A 14,006-nucleotide genomic window follows, 5' to 3' on the forward strand; every position below is an offset into this window, starting at 1 on the left:
CAGCAAAACATTACTGCAATTAATAGGTACGTTGGAGCAGTGAAAAACCCACTCTAAGACAAAGTGTGTCCGTGATGGCAGGTTGTTTATATCCAATACTTATAAGTATCTTGAAAACCAAGGGCAAGCTCCTCAGCCAGCTCCAGTGAACGCCATGGAGTTACTCCCATTTGCATTCAGTGAGAGCTTGGCCTCCTGACTTAAACCCATATTTTATTGTCTTGGCAAAACTTACTGCCTTGCTGGTGGCTGGGCACAGGATAAAGAAGAGGTTTAGGGCAAAGGCTTTATGGAGCCGTGTGCCAGATGACCAAGGGGCAGGAGAAGTTGAGCGATGACTTGTGCTCCCCATTACTCCTGCCCTACGTCCTCCTCTTCATCTTCCACACCTCTTCTCAGCAAAGGTAGTATCTTCTTCCTGCAGCTTGTTTCTTCCCTCTCTCTTGGTTTGGGCAGCAGCAGGAGTGATGGTACCATGTCCTCTGCAGAGGCTGGACACTTGAACCAGAGCTTTCTGACGCAGATGAGTCCTAGCAAGCAAGCTCCTCTGAAAGGAACCTCCTATCTGACTTGTTTCTCCATGGTACCTTCTCTCTGCCTGGTCATGGAATTTTTTAAAAAACTTTTTTAGAGATGCAGTGAATCAAAATTCCTTTGCTTGTGTGACTGTCACAAATCAACATTTCTCTAGTTTCACACAAAGCACAAGTAGTGCTTCCACCAATAGCTGCACATGGTGCTTTGTTTGCAGGAAGAGAGGATAAAGGTTGCCAGCAAGCATAGCTAAAGTGCAGGTATTTGACCAGTAGTGTAGTTTTCTGTGATACGTGCAGGGCTAAACGTGCTTCTATCCTTTATCCATGTCCTGAACGTGTCCTCAGGCGCCAGCCCTACTGCTTATGTTGCCCAACAGGACAAGCTTCTGTCCAGCCACACTTACCTGTCCCACCACACTTACCTGTCCCACCACACTTACCTGTCCCACCACACTTACGTCCCAGCACCCTCATCCTGCTTTGGCACCTCGAGTTCCCTCTGCTACCCAAACAGTCTCTGAAACCAGAGATGGGCAACGCAGCAGCTGTCCAATACAGGTGTTCTTCCCAGTTCCTGAGCTTTTGCCCTGTTTATCCAAAACACATTGCTCATTGGGCAAACCTCTTCAGATGTAGTGGTTCTACTCTTATCTTGCAGTAACCCTGAAATGTTGACAGGAGGGTAGCTTTTCTTGATTCACATTTCCTTCTTAGTCATTTTGCTTTCTCTTCCTTTGGTTTAGTTGAATATACTCACTCCAGCATAGAATCATAGAATGAAACAGAATTATAGAATGGTTTGGGTTGGAAGGGACCTCAAAGATCATCCAGTTCCAACTCCCCTGCCATGGGCAGGGACACCCTCCACTACACCAGGTTGCCCAAAGCCTCATCCAACCTGGCCTTGAACACTTCCAGGGATGGGGCAGCCACAACTTCTCTGGGCAACCTTTTCCAGTACCTCACCACCCTCAGAGTGAAAAATTTCTTCCTTATATCCAATCTAAATCTCCCCTCTTTCAGTTTAAAGCCATTGCCCCTTGTCCTGTCACTACACACCCTTGTAAAAAGTCCCCCCCCAGCTTTCCTGTAGCCCCTTTAGGCACTGGAAGGCTGCAACAAGATCCCCCCGGAGCCTTCTCTTCTCCAGGTTGAACAGCCCCAACTCTCTCAGCCTGTCTCCATAGCAGAGATGTTATTATTGCAAGCAGATATTATTCTAATTTATTATGAAGCAACTCCTTATCCTTCCACACATCCTTCTTTGGCTACACCTGAGGAAACGTCTTTGTTTGAACAGCAACATTAAGAGATTTTTGTAATCTGTCATACTGAAAGTACATGCAGTGCCAGTGCCTGGAGTTTGAGAAAACTTTTCTGCTGAGACGATTTGCTAAAATAATGTCTGAATATTGCTTGCCAAGAAATGTGGATAAGGACATTTCACATTTTTAAATAAAAACACAATAGTCAGGTTTTATACCAGAAATTCTCATCCGTAACGCAAACTCAGTAGTTTAGCAGAAACACATCCTATAGAATTTTTTTTTTGCATCAGTAAAGACATTGTTTTTCAATGTAAAGATTCATCCATCATTGCGTTTCTCTTGAGGAGATTTTTTTTTATGAATGTACTAGAAGTACTAACAAAATACGAGACTGTCTCATTGCAATCAGTTGGAGGAAGAAATATAACACAGTATAGGTTTTATTAATGCACAAAAAGCTCTTGAATCTCTATCCTGTACGTAGGGGTCAGGCGTGGAATGCCCATTTCTGGGATACTTTGTGAATACTCAAAAGCTTTAGTGGTGCTTATGACCTCACTGATGACTGACAGCCATTCTGTTTGCACATGTGCTTGTATCAGCGTTTGCACTAATGAAGAAAGCCCCCAAATCAGCAGGGATTTCTTCAATAGCTGAGACGACCAACATCATGATATTCTGATTGGGAACAAACCTCTGTCTGTTCAGACTGAAAAGCTCAATGGTTAGGAACAGATCAGTATCTAGTTACAGATGGCCACCACAATGTTGGCTGAAGAATTTTGGACCAGCTATGCTTGGACAGCTTTTATGAACTGCTTTTAAAGGATGATGAAGAAACTTACCCAGAACAATTGTTCTTACACCCCCAGGAGGCGGTCCACCTCCACTAAAAGTTTATCCTTCCTCTAAAAATCATGTCTCATCTCCTGAGCAATTTCAGGTTCGTACCTTTAGCCATTTAATTTAAAGCAGGAAACTTTATATAGCAGCTAATCTCTGCGTGGCCTGGCAGAGCTGGATGATTGTCACAGATAATTGGTTGATTTGGACAGTATTCAAGCTGGTGGCCTTCTGTATCCAAGATAATCTCTCTTTAGAATATACTGTGCGCTCTTCCAAAGGTAGCGTGGAAAGCCCATCATCATTAGCAATTTTGCTGAAGAGCAATATTTAATAACCGACTAAGAGGCCATTACCTGAATTGCCTACCTCTGTCATTTCAGCATGGCCGAAATAGGAATTCCCTCTCGGTCTTCCAGAACGTAAAAGATTTGTCACCAACTATTGGTGTAAATCTGAGGGTACGCAGGTAGTCACGAACTGTCTGCTTTCCAAAGAAAGAAATTGCTTAATTAGTGTCAGTAAGCTTCTTGCACAAACCAAAGGTTGTCCCCGGCTACCTCTGCACTCGACAGAGCCCCTTTCAGTCCAGCCAGAGCTGGGCTGACAGTGCCCATCACACGCTTATCCGGCCTGCAGCAGGCAAGGCATGCACAGAAGCTGTGGGCAAATAGTCTGTTTGATGACTCGCCTTTATTTACCCTCACGCATTTCTCCAGAACAGATAATGTAAAATTTGGTCTCTGTCCAACAGAGTGTTCAAATCATCTTTTTGTTCTGGTATTGAAGAGCAGCTGGCCCAGCAGGACCCAGTCCATTATGAGGGTTCCTGGTCACATTTGCTCACATCAGTAACAGCAGCAGCAGCTCCATGATTCTTCCACTTGCTCATTTGTAAAAGTCTGGAAACACCTTCAGATCTTCATACGCTTTGCCAGCACTTCGTGTGAAGTTGCACCTTCATCCAGTGGAACAACAACAAGGACTTGCTCACGGAGTAAGGGGATACAAGCTACCGTGGCAACTCCTGGTGTGAAGAATGCAGTTTTATAGCACTGGAACACATCTTCACCACTATAGACCTCCAGTGAACCACTTGATATTACATCAGATGAAGGCCCAGCCTAAAGTCATTTAGGCAAATTTTACAGAGGTCTGCAAGAACATTTTACTGAGGCTTCTAATTTTTATGGATATCAGCCGAATAATTTTATTGGGATCTGTTAAAAGGGACGGCGAATCAGCAGCAGTTCTGCCAGGCCCTTCATGCTGTCTCCACAGCTGCAAAGTGTGGGGGTGCACGACACACAACAGCTAAGGGACCCGCAGAGTGTTTCAAATCATGTCTTCCTTCAAAAATGCAGAAGACACCACGTACCTTGGAGTTTGGGAACAACCAGGCAGAACCTGCCTCCAGACCACAAGCTATCACTGAGGCCAGCAATCCGAGAGACAAGGAGGGAAATCCTGCCAGCCCCAAGATCAGCAATTACTGTTTGCATTCTCTCCAAGGTTCCCACTCTTTAATATTTTCAGGGTTTTTAGTAGCAAAGCATCATTAGTCCTCAACTCCTAATCAAAGCAGACATCAACGTGCAGTAAGTACCATTTACTTGGTGTTTGTCTGTGTGTCATTTTGGAATCATAGAATCATGGAATGGTTTGGGTTGGAAGGGACCTCAAAGACCATCTAGTTCCAACCCCCCTGCCATGGGCAGGGACACCCTCCACTACACCAGGTTGCCCAAAGCCTCATCCAACCTGGCCTTGAACACTTCCAGGGATGGGTCCTTCTCATCAATTATGGAAATGAGTATTTTGTATGCCCCACCTTTGTTAGATGTGTCATGGATCTAGGAGTCAATATTTAATATGTTCCATGTATATAGGTCATTGATTTCAAAGAACGACACTGACTCCATCTTGTGCCCTGTACTCACACTCTCTACCAAAGTGACATTAAAAACATGTATTCAAAATGCTCAGCAAAACAGGTTCCTTAAGATGGTGGTTTAATCATTGCATATTTCTACAGACCCAAAGGCACTACCTGACATTCAGCCAAATTGCAGGTAACTATTGGAGCCGTCCTTCAGTTTTACCGAGCTCATTTCATAGATTCATAGATTCATAGATTTCATAGATTTCTAGGTTGGAAAAGACCTTAGAGATCATCGAGTCCAACCGTCCCTAATCCCCATTAAACCATATCCTCAAGTAGATCATCCACCCTATTCTTAAACACATCCAGGGATGGGGACTCAACCACCTCCCTGGGCAGCCTATTCCAGTGGCTGACAACCCTTTCAGAGAAGAAATACTTCCTAACATCCAACCTGAACCTCCCCTGACTAAGCTTATACCCATTTCTTCTTCTTCTGTCACCCAACACAAACCCAACACTGTTTCAAACCGAGTTAAACAAGGAGCGACGGACACCACCACCAACTCCCGCAGCATCAGTGCCACTCCTCTCGTTCTTCTTTGGGAAGGGACTGGCACAGCTCCTGCCAGCATCCGTGCGTCCACCTGCAGCTTCTGCTACGCAGGCGGCTGACACAAACTTCTCAAAAACACAGGCAAAGCCAACGGGACCAAACCCAGGCTGCTCCCAGCGTGAGAGAGAGGGACGAGAGGGAGTAGAAAAGCTGAGGCTTGGGGAAAGACCTTGGGAAGCCAGATTGGCTGCTTCTGCTACAGGGCGTAGAGAGCAGGCGAGGAGACACCCCCAGCTCCTGGGGTGCCAGCCCTGGTCACAGCCAGCCACCACCAGCCCCGTGTCCTCGGGGACAGCAGAGGCCTGCCTGGCCCTCCCAGGGTCTGCTGTGGGAAATACAGGTCATTTCGCTGCCTGCAGCAGTCGCCCGTGGTGGGTGATGGCACACTGCAGAGCCCCAAGCCTGTCAGGGGTGTGGGATGGCTGGGGAGGAGAGCATCTGCACCCCACTCATATCCCCGTCCCCATGGGGTGGGCGTTGAGGGGCAGCTGGGTGCCCCATTCGTAAGGCTGGGCACTGTCTCCCCCACCACTGCCCATGTTTCCTCCTCTACCTGCTGCTTCTTGAGTCGGGATGGCAAAGGCTGGAGCAGAGAAGGAGGCAGCGTTCTCCCACAGGCTCCTTGCTGGGAAGCAAGCTGGTACCAGCAGGGACAGAACACAAGAACTTGCTTTTGGACACAAGGTTTCTGTCCCAAGCCACATCTCTCTCATGCTCTCTCCACCCTATTTAGGGTGGGTGCCTGCTCAGGTCTGAACTTCTTTCATGCTGGAAGTTAAAAAAGTGACCACCCCCTGGCCCTCAGTCTGGCCTTCCGTAATTGCCTGGCAGGCATCGTGGCAGGGATGAGTGTTGAGGAGCAGAAGAGAGATGTGGCATTACGGGGGGCTCAAGCTGGTGTTTGATAATGTTGAACAGAACCTGTGCTACTTCCATGTGCTGCAAGGGGTATTGATGATGGAACACATCCAACGTCGATATGATCCAAAATGGAATAACAATTCCAGATACCTAATTCTGGTTTCCTTTTCAGTGTTTTGGGTTGACCTGGGAGAGCAGGTACTGCAGATCATCTTGACCACCTGGCAGATTGTGAAAGGTTGACCCATTTGATTTTGTAAAAGGGGAAAAAAGCGAAAAAATAAGGAAAAATGTAATGCTTGGCCAAATAAAATAGAAGAGAGACAGTTTTGTCATATGGTGTATATTTTAAAGATTTTTTCAGTGGCCTTCGCTTATAAGGTTTGATCTGACAATCATATATCATAAAAACCATAGAATAGGTGAAAAAGTAAGCAAAAGCTGTGAGACAGTTGGATTTTTATCATTTTTAAGAAGAAAAGCCATAGAAAAAACACAGTTTTGTGGAAAGACACCACAAGAAGATGTTCATACCTTCTCCCTGATGGCTTGAAGATTGCACGCTGGCAGAGGTAAAGCAGCTCTGCACCAACATTCAAATTAAAACCAGCTTGATGGAGAGTACAGACAGTGAAAAGCTTTCTTAATACGTAAAACCCAAAAGGTCTTCCTTGTGTCCAAACAAAAAAGCTTCCTTCCAAATAAGTGTCTTCTTTTCCTGGGGTAGACGAATTCCTGTGCCTTCATCTCACCATCCCAGCCACACTGAAGACTCCAGGAAATAGATCTGAGAACTGGAAAAGAAGTGCAAGAAATTTTCTGAAGAAGACAGAACTCTGGGCTTTACAGCTGTATTTTTGCTCCCCTGAGCCAAGCATCAGCTCTGCTGAGGGCATTGGTGACCCCTGGGAGTTCTGGGAATTGCAGCTGCTGTAATGGCTTATTTCTGGGAAACTGTTCATAGGGAGAAATTGTGGGACCATGATGGGGAGACATATAGTCTCCCACAACAGTGACACTGACAGGGGCAATGGATTTAAACTGAAAGAGGGCAGATTTAGGTTAGATCTAAGAAAGAAATTCTTTACATTGAGGGTGGTGAGGCACTGGAACAGGTTGCCCAGAGAAGTTGTGGATGCCCCATCCCTGGCAGTGTTCAAGGCCAGGTTGGATGAAGCTTTGGGCAACCAGGTGTAGTGGAGGGTGTCCCTGCCCATGGCAGGGGGGTTGGAACTGGATGATCTTTGAGGTCCCTTCCAACCCAAACCATTCTGTGATTCTATGATACTGGACTCACTTGGAAGTCTTGGGAAGCTCAGACCCCCCACCCCTATGCCACTCTCTCACAGTGCCTTGTTACCAGATCCCTGCTCTTCAGAAGAGATTTTCAACCACTTTACAGGTACCTAAATGCCAAGTAGGGCAGGGGGGCTCAAGTCTGATTCTCCTACGTCTCACATGACTGCATTAACCACGGGACTATAAAGCTGGGCTCTTGAAATGCTTGAATGTTTAACAACTCGAGTATTTCAGCTGCTAAAATCGAAGATAGCCTCAGCTCAGACCCCTAACAGTACCACCCTGACAGTCACTTGAAACGTGAAAAACTCAAATTCAAGTGTCTGTTCAGAACGGTGGGAGCAAACAGGCACTTCATCTGCAAGTGGATGGAAAGAGGAGAAACACAGACCTGTTTAGCCTGGGGAAAGTGTGAGCTAAAAAAGAAATAGCCTAGACACGAGGAGATGTGTGCAGCAAATGAGAAGATTTCTGAGCATTATCAGAGAGTGGTTCTTAAGGAAGTTTCCTGCTGGCGTAGCAGGAACAAGACTTCGGAGGGAGTCTTGATCGATTTGTAAAAGGGTATGAATGGCAGCACTAGCAGGAGACTGGATTGATGATAAAGGCAGGTCTTTTATGATCTATCTCCAGCAATTCAAGCAAAAATCTATATGAATTCAGTTTGTGTGATTATGAAGGTCAGTCCTCAGAGGGTACACAGTACTAACTAAGAGCTAACACAAGTCATGAAGAGATGTCCTGACTTCTGTGAGTTGTCTATGCATTACGAAGAACATTGGGACCTGCCAAATATATCCTGTTTGTGCCCACATGTCCTAAAAAGCAGGTAGTTGTTGAAGACAGCAGCTCTTTCCTCAGGACACAAACTCCGCACCTTATCCTTGGCTCAACACTGCTTCCTAGGAAGTTATCTTTTTTTTTTTTTTAGCATCCTGTTTATTGCCCCAGGCTACATTCATTAGTGTTTAGTCAAAGAGCTTGTGTCTTGATCACAAACCAACAGGCAAGGCTCTTAAAACAAGGCCTGTTCTTGCAGGGGGGTTGGACTAGATGACCTTTGAAGGTCCCTTCCAGCCCTAACCTATCTATGATTCTATGAAAATGCCACATCGGTGAAAGGATTTCTATAACGCCTTAAATAGATGGCACCAAGTTGGCAGGCTGAAAGCTTGCCAAAAACGACAGTCCTCATTCACGTCCAAAATCAAGACCACATTCTGAACCAGAACCTTTGAGGAAGCAAAGAGAGAGTGCTAGAACCCATCCAGACGTGTGACAGGTCAGGGGTCCTGCAGGGCGCAGCTGCAACGGCAGCTGGAGGGGAGCCCGGCCGGATGCCGCAAGCCGGCGGCGCGAGCAGCCTGCTTTTTAGAATCATAGAATCATAGAATGGTTAGGGCTGGAAGGGACCTTCAAAGGTCATCTAGTCCAACCCCCCTGCAAGGAACAGGGATATCTCCAACTAGATCAGGTTGCTCAGGGCCTCGTCCAACCTGGCCTTGAACGTCTCCAGGGATGGAGCATCCACCACCTCTCTGGGCAACCTGTTCCAGTGTTCTACAACTCTCATGGTAAAAAATTTTTTCCTAATATCCAATCTGAATAGATTAGATTAGAATCCTAATATCCAATCACACATTTTGGTGTGAGCCTTCCAACTGCTCCCGTGCCACCTCCCAGACATTTGCCACAGCCTTAAAACGCACACAGGATCGCAGAGTCTGGATGTCTTTTTACTTTTCCAGCCACCTAATTCCTAGCTACTTTCTTCTCCTTTTGCCTCTTGGGGTCTCATCAGTGTGCACACAGAAATATTTATACCGATCCACTTCTTCACAACAAATGTCCCTCCGCTGTTGCCAGGATGAGCCTCCTTCTCCAGGTGGAGGGTGCCAGTAGTCACTTTTCCAGGATGCCGAGAGGAACTGACAGCGGAGGAGTGCGTGTGAGGAAGGAACATGGCTGTGAAGTTGAAAGTTCACCATCCACCACATGCCAGAGATGTCAGAACACATCTACCTCTACCTTCTCTGCTCTGCCAAAAAAAAAAAAAAAGGCTAGGGGCAGAATGTCGGTCTCCAACCCGTTTGGTTGCCCTCTGCTGTGATTCAAGGACAAATGTTTGCCTTTCAAGCAGCAGGCAAAAATCAGCAAAGGGAGAAAGTTCATCAACTTCACCATAAGCAGCCAGGTAAAGCTGGTCAGCACTTGGATGTGTCATCTGGGTTTTGTTTTCATTCCAAATTCCAAATGGAAAAATAAGGTTTTTCTGACATAACATTACAAGAAAGAGAAGAATGATGATTTCAGATAAATCACAACCACTCTATTTTCTATGATTCTATGATTCTATGATTCTATTTCATTAAAATAAAAATATCGTGCCCCGATTTTGATTCTTTCAATTTCACATTATGGAAACATTAGAGGAATCTTTAACGATAAAGGTGACTTGCTCTATTACAAATGATACATCATATTAAATCAGATAAATTTCATAAACTATTAAAATGGTTTGTCCCAGTAAGATCATTGCCTGGCGCTTAGATGTTAGATGCCCTTTCATGGAAAAAAAAAAAAATCATAATTGACATTTTTCACATGAAAAATTCAGATTTTTGTTAAACAGGTTTTTCCAACTCAAAAAATAAGTTATTGGAAAACTTTTGCAAATTTTGAATACCCTCAAAGGTGTTTTAATCTTGGGGTTAAAATCTGCAGGCACGACTCAAAGCCCCAGTGAATCAATGGGCAGAGCGGGTGCGCGTCACCTGGTGACCGCACAGCTACCAGCGGTGCACAACCCCTCTGGAAAGCAGGTCATTCCAGTGATTAAACTCATTTACAATAATTCCAACAGGAGAATCGTTCTGAAAGGATCACAGCAATATTGACTAAAAAGTCAATGAGATGCTGGGAAATGAACGTTGCTCACTTGATACACTTAGAAATGCCATTAGCTGGAGACTCAGCGAATCCTACGGAGCGGGGACACGGAGGCGGCGGGAGGCAGGGGCAAGGAAGGCATTTGAGGAGGTGGGTGAATTACTCCAGCTGCCAGTGGACTTTGTGTGATGCACAGACTCTGAGATGGTCTGGCCACGAGCCCCAGTTTCGCGATGTGGTTTCTGTGAGTGGAATAAACTGCACAACTGGAGCGTCCACTGCTTAAAAAGAAATGAGATCATTGATTGCACGTGGGTTTTCTTGGCAACGCTGATCTTTTCTCCACTCCTCTGTTGTATTTCACAGCAGATGGGTACCTAGACAACCTCTTACAAAACCAAGATTAGGAATAAAAAGTTGTCCCAACTTCTATTTTCCTTCCTTCCTTCCTTCCCTCCTTCCTTCCTTCCTTCCCTCCTTCCTTCCTTCCTTCCTTCCTTCCTTCCTTCCTTCCTTCCTTCCTTCCTTCCTTCCTTCCTTCCTTCCTTCCTTCCTTCCTTCCTTCCTTCCTTCCTTCCCTCCTTTCTCCTTTTCCTTTTTTTTTAAACTGGAAGTCCTTCCTGGGAAAAGCTATTTCACAGCTGTCTTCTGTCTTTCAGGGGAGTTTTTAACTGATCTCTGGAGATCTCTGGGATCTAATTTAACAACAGATCAGAAAAAAACTGTAACCAAACAACAGAAATCCATTCTCCATCAGAAGAAACACTTTCAAGATAAAGAAAAATCCTTTCACTCATTTTAAATACAGCCCAGTGATGGAGACAAAAGTAAAGATGTAGAGCTTACAGTGAACACCTCGGATCTGATTGCTGGTGTATGAAGAAGGACACTGCCTTTACGCAGTGGATCCACGCACACGAGACGATGTTTCTGTAGTAATTCCATGTAGGGGGTCTGGGCCAAGGTGGACCTTCTCAGTTTATTTGTAGGGCAGCTGTCAATGTTTTGTCTTTGGAGCAGATCCTCTCACCTTGTGCTTTTCCAGCCTTCTCTCTTTCCTCTGCAGCACAATTATTCATGTGTCAGGGCAGTCAACAGGCTGAGCCACTGTGATTTTTTTCTGAGCCTCTCTGTTCTCTCGTTTTCTGACATTCCTAGCATGAATAGGTGTGCCAAGATAATTACGCTAATCCATCTAGCAAAACACCCAACTTATACATTTGAAGCTAATTAGATAAACTTCAAAATGGGTCATTTTTCAGCCCCTCAGCCTTCCCCTGCTTATGAGCATTACCCCTGAGGGGACTCTTTCTCAATCAGGTAGACGTTTCTGGGCATGAGATCTAATGAATCCCTTTACCTCCTGAACTGAAAACCTCTTTTCATTGAGAGTTAAGCAACTGAGAACAAATTCAGGCATGGTAGAAGTAGGAGCTCTCCCAAGGCTACAGTACCATTCCTTTCAGCCTAAATTAGATTTGAGCCCATCTACCACCCAACGACCAAAAGTGTTGCAGGATCCTTTCTTCTCTGGAAAAGAAAGGCAAGGAAAGACAATGGCAATCAGTTGCCCTTACTGACATCACTGCTACATGCAGATAAGAGCTTTCAAATGAATAGTGAAGAGCCTTGCCAGAAATGGGTCTGTTCTCTGGATCCTGGAGCTGGATTGAATTTCACTAGTAGCAGGGCCATTTCCCACCCCCCAGATTTTTCAAAATGTTTCAGCCTGATTCTTTCAAACTAATGCTCTGTGCTCTTTCAATGCGAAATGGTATTTTGTGTTTTTAAAAAACTACGAAAATTTATTTTAAAAGATAGGAAAATAGATATATTTTTTTTTTTCTATTAGTGGGGGTTGACCACAGTATTTTTATCGATTTGCAACTGGAGTTGCATTCCTGTAAGCCCTTGCCAAGTGCCTGGTAAGAAACAATTCTGACCTCCACAGAACATGCTGCCTAACTGAGAGAGACCGACAAAAGGCAGCAGGGGAAACAGAAGCACTGAGCTGCAGAAGGTTGAAGAAAATCAAACAGCAACTCAGTGACACATCTAGGATTCAGTCAAAACATTTAAATGACTCAGAGTCATGCTTCTCCTTTTACACCAGCAACAGAGGTGGAAACCACAGCAGACTTTCAGGTTTTTGACAAAGAAAGGAGTGCCAGAGGACGCAGCGTTTTTGGGCATCAGTGGGAAAAAAAGACAGACTTTGGGGAGGGAAGAGGGAGAAGGACAAAACAGACACAAATGTGAAGCATTACCCATAGGAAATGTAACTGGTGAAGTACACAGGCAGAAATCTGTGCTGCCCTGCATTTCCTAGCTTTTGGGGCCTTTGCCAACTTAAAAGACAATGAAACCACCCTCTGAAAATGTTTTTTTATGCCAATGTGGTGATAAGTGCATTTCCAAAGCACTGAATGGGAGTCTTATCAGGAAGAGTCTTACTTTATCAGTTAAGATGGGAGATGTTTCCCAGTACCTAAAGGGGGCCTACAGGAAAGCTGGAGAGGGACTTTTTCCAAGGACATGTGGTGATAGGACAAGGGGCAATGGCTTTAAACTGAAAGAGGGCAGATTTAGATTGGATATAAAGAAGGAATTTTTTACAATGAGGATGGTGAGGCACTGGCACAGAGAAGTTGTGGCTGCCCCATCCCTGAAAGTGTTCAAGACCAGGTTGGATGAGGCTTTGAGCAACCTGATCTAGGGGAAGGTGTCCTTGCCCATGGCAGGGGGGCTGGAACTAGGTGATCTTTAGGGTCCCTTCCAACCCAAACCGTTCTATGATTCTATGTGATATATCTAGGCTCAACCTTGGCTAGAGCAGGCTTGCTTTTTTCCTCCAGACCTTCTTACATCTCTGAAGCAGAAGAGAGGAGATGGTGCCCCTGAACCACACCATGCTGAGTTCGGACACGGAGCCCTGCGATGGGGAGCTGCAGAGGAGCCAGCCTTCCTGCTGCTGCTGCTGGGTCTGCACGGGAACGGATTTCCCATAAACCTGGGTGTGCGAGGCAAAAAAATCATTGAACCAGTAAAACTGACATAGGCCTTTTGTTTTCTCCCTCTGCACAAGAAAAGGGCAACGTGCCGGCTGTGGGCAACCCACTGGGCCTCGGTTGTCCCCTGAGACAAGAACACAGACGAGCTTCCCATACTGCTTCCCCCATCTCCTTTCCTGTTCTGCCGCTGTAATTTTGGAGGTGGAAGCAGATGAAAAAGGGTTTTCCATTGTAGCACAAGGTCTTTTCTTCTCTTGCCTGCCACAAGTGTAATGCCTTGTTATTTTCTGTTCCTTTAGCTTCCAGAAGGAGCTCTGATGGAGCTCCCTAATGATAACAAACCGTCACTGCAGTAATATTGATACCTGTTATAATCACTGGCATTCTGGCTTTTCAATTTTCACTATTTGCCTTGGATCAAGTAGCTCTGTGCTAATGCAACAGAAGGTCACCAGATGAAGAGGCTGATAACAGAGAGGGACTGTTCTACTTAACATGCATGGAGGATTATGCTTTTCAGTCGTCCTCGAGCTAATCTTTCAAGTTGTCCTTTTTTGACTTTCTCAGTTTAATCAGTTTAATCTCATCTTCCCTCTTTTCTGATTACAAGGATTTTCTGTAGAAACCTTGCCTCCACAATAAGGACCACGTGGCAATTTATTCTTATATTGATTGCAACATCTCTTTTCTGCTACCAGGGCTCTGGTGCAAGGGGGGAGGGTGGGAGGCAGAGGGCAAGCAGAGGGTCCCTCTAGCACCTCCTGCCTAGCAAATCCTCACACTTTTGTGATCTGGGAATCT

Source organism: Tauraco erythrolophus, chromosome 2 (genome assembly GCF_009769465.1).
Source record: "Tauraco erythrolophus isolate bTauEry1 chromosome 2, bTauEry1.pri, whole genome shotgun sequence".
NCBI lineage: Eukaryota > Metazoa > Chordata > Aves > Musophagiformes > Musophagidae > Tauraco > Tauraco erythrolophus.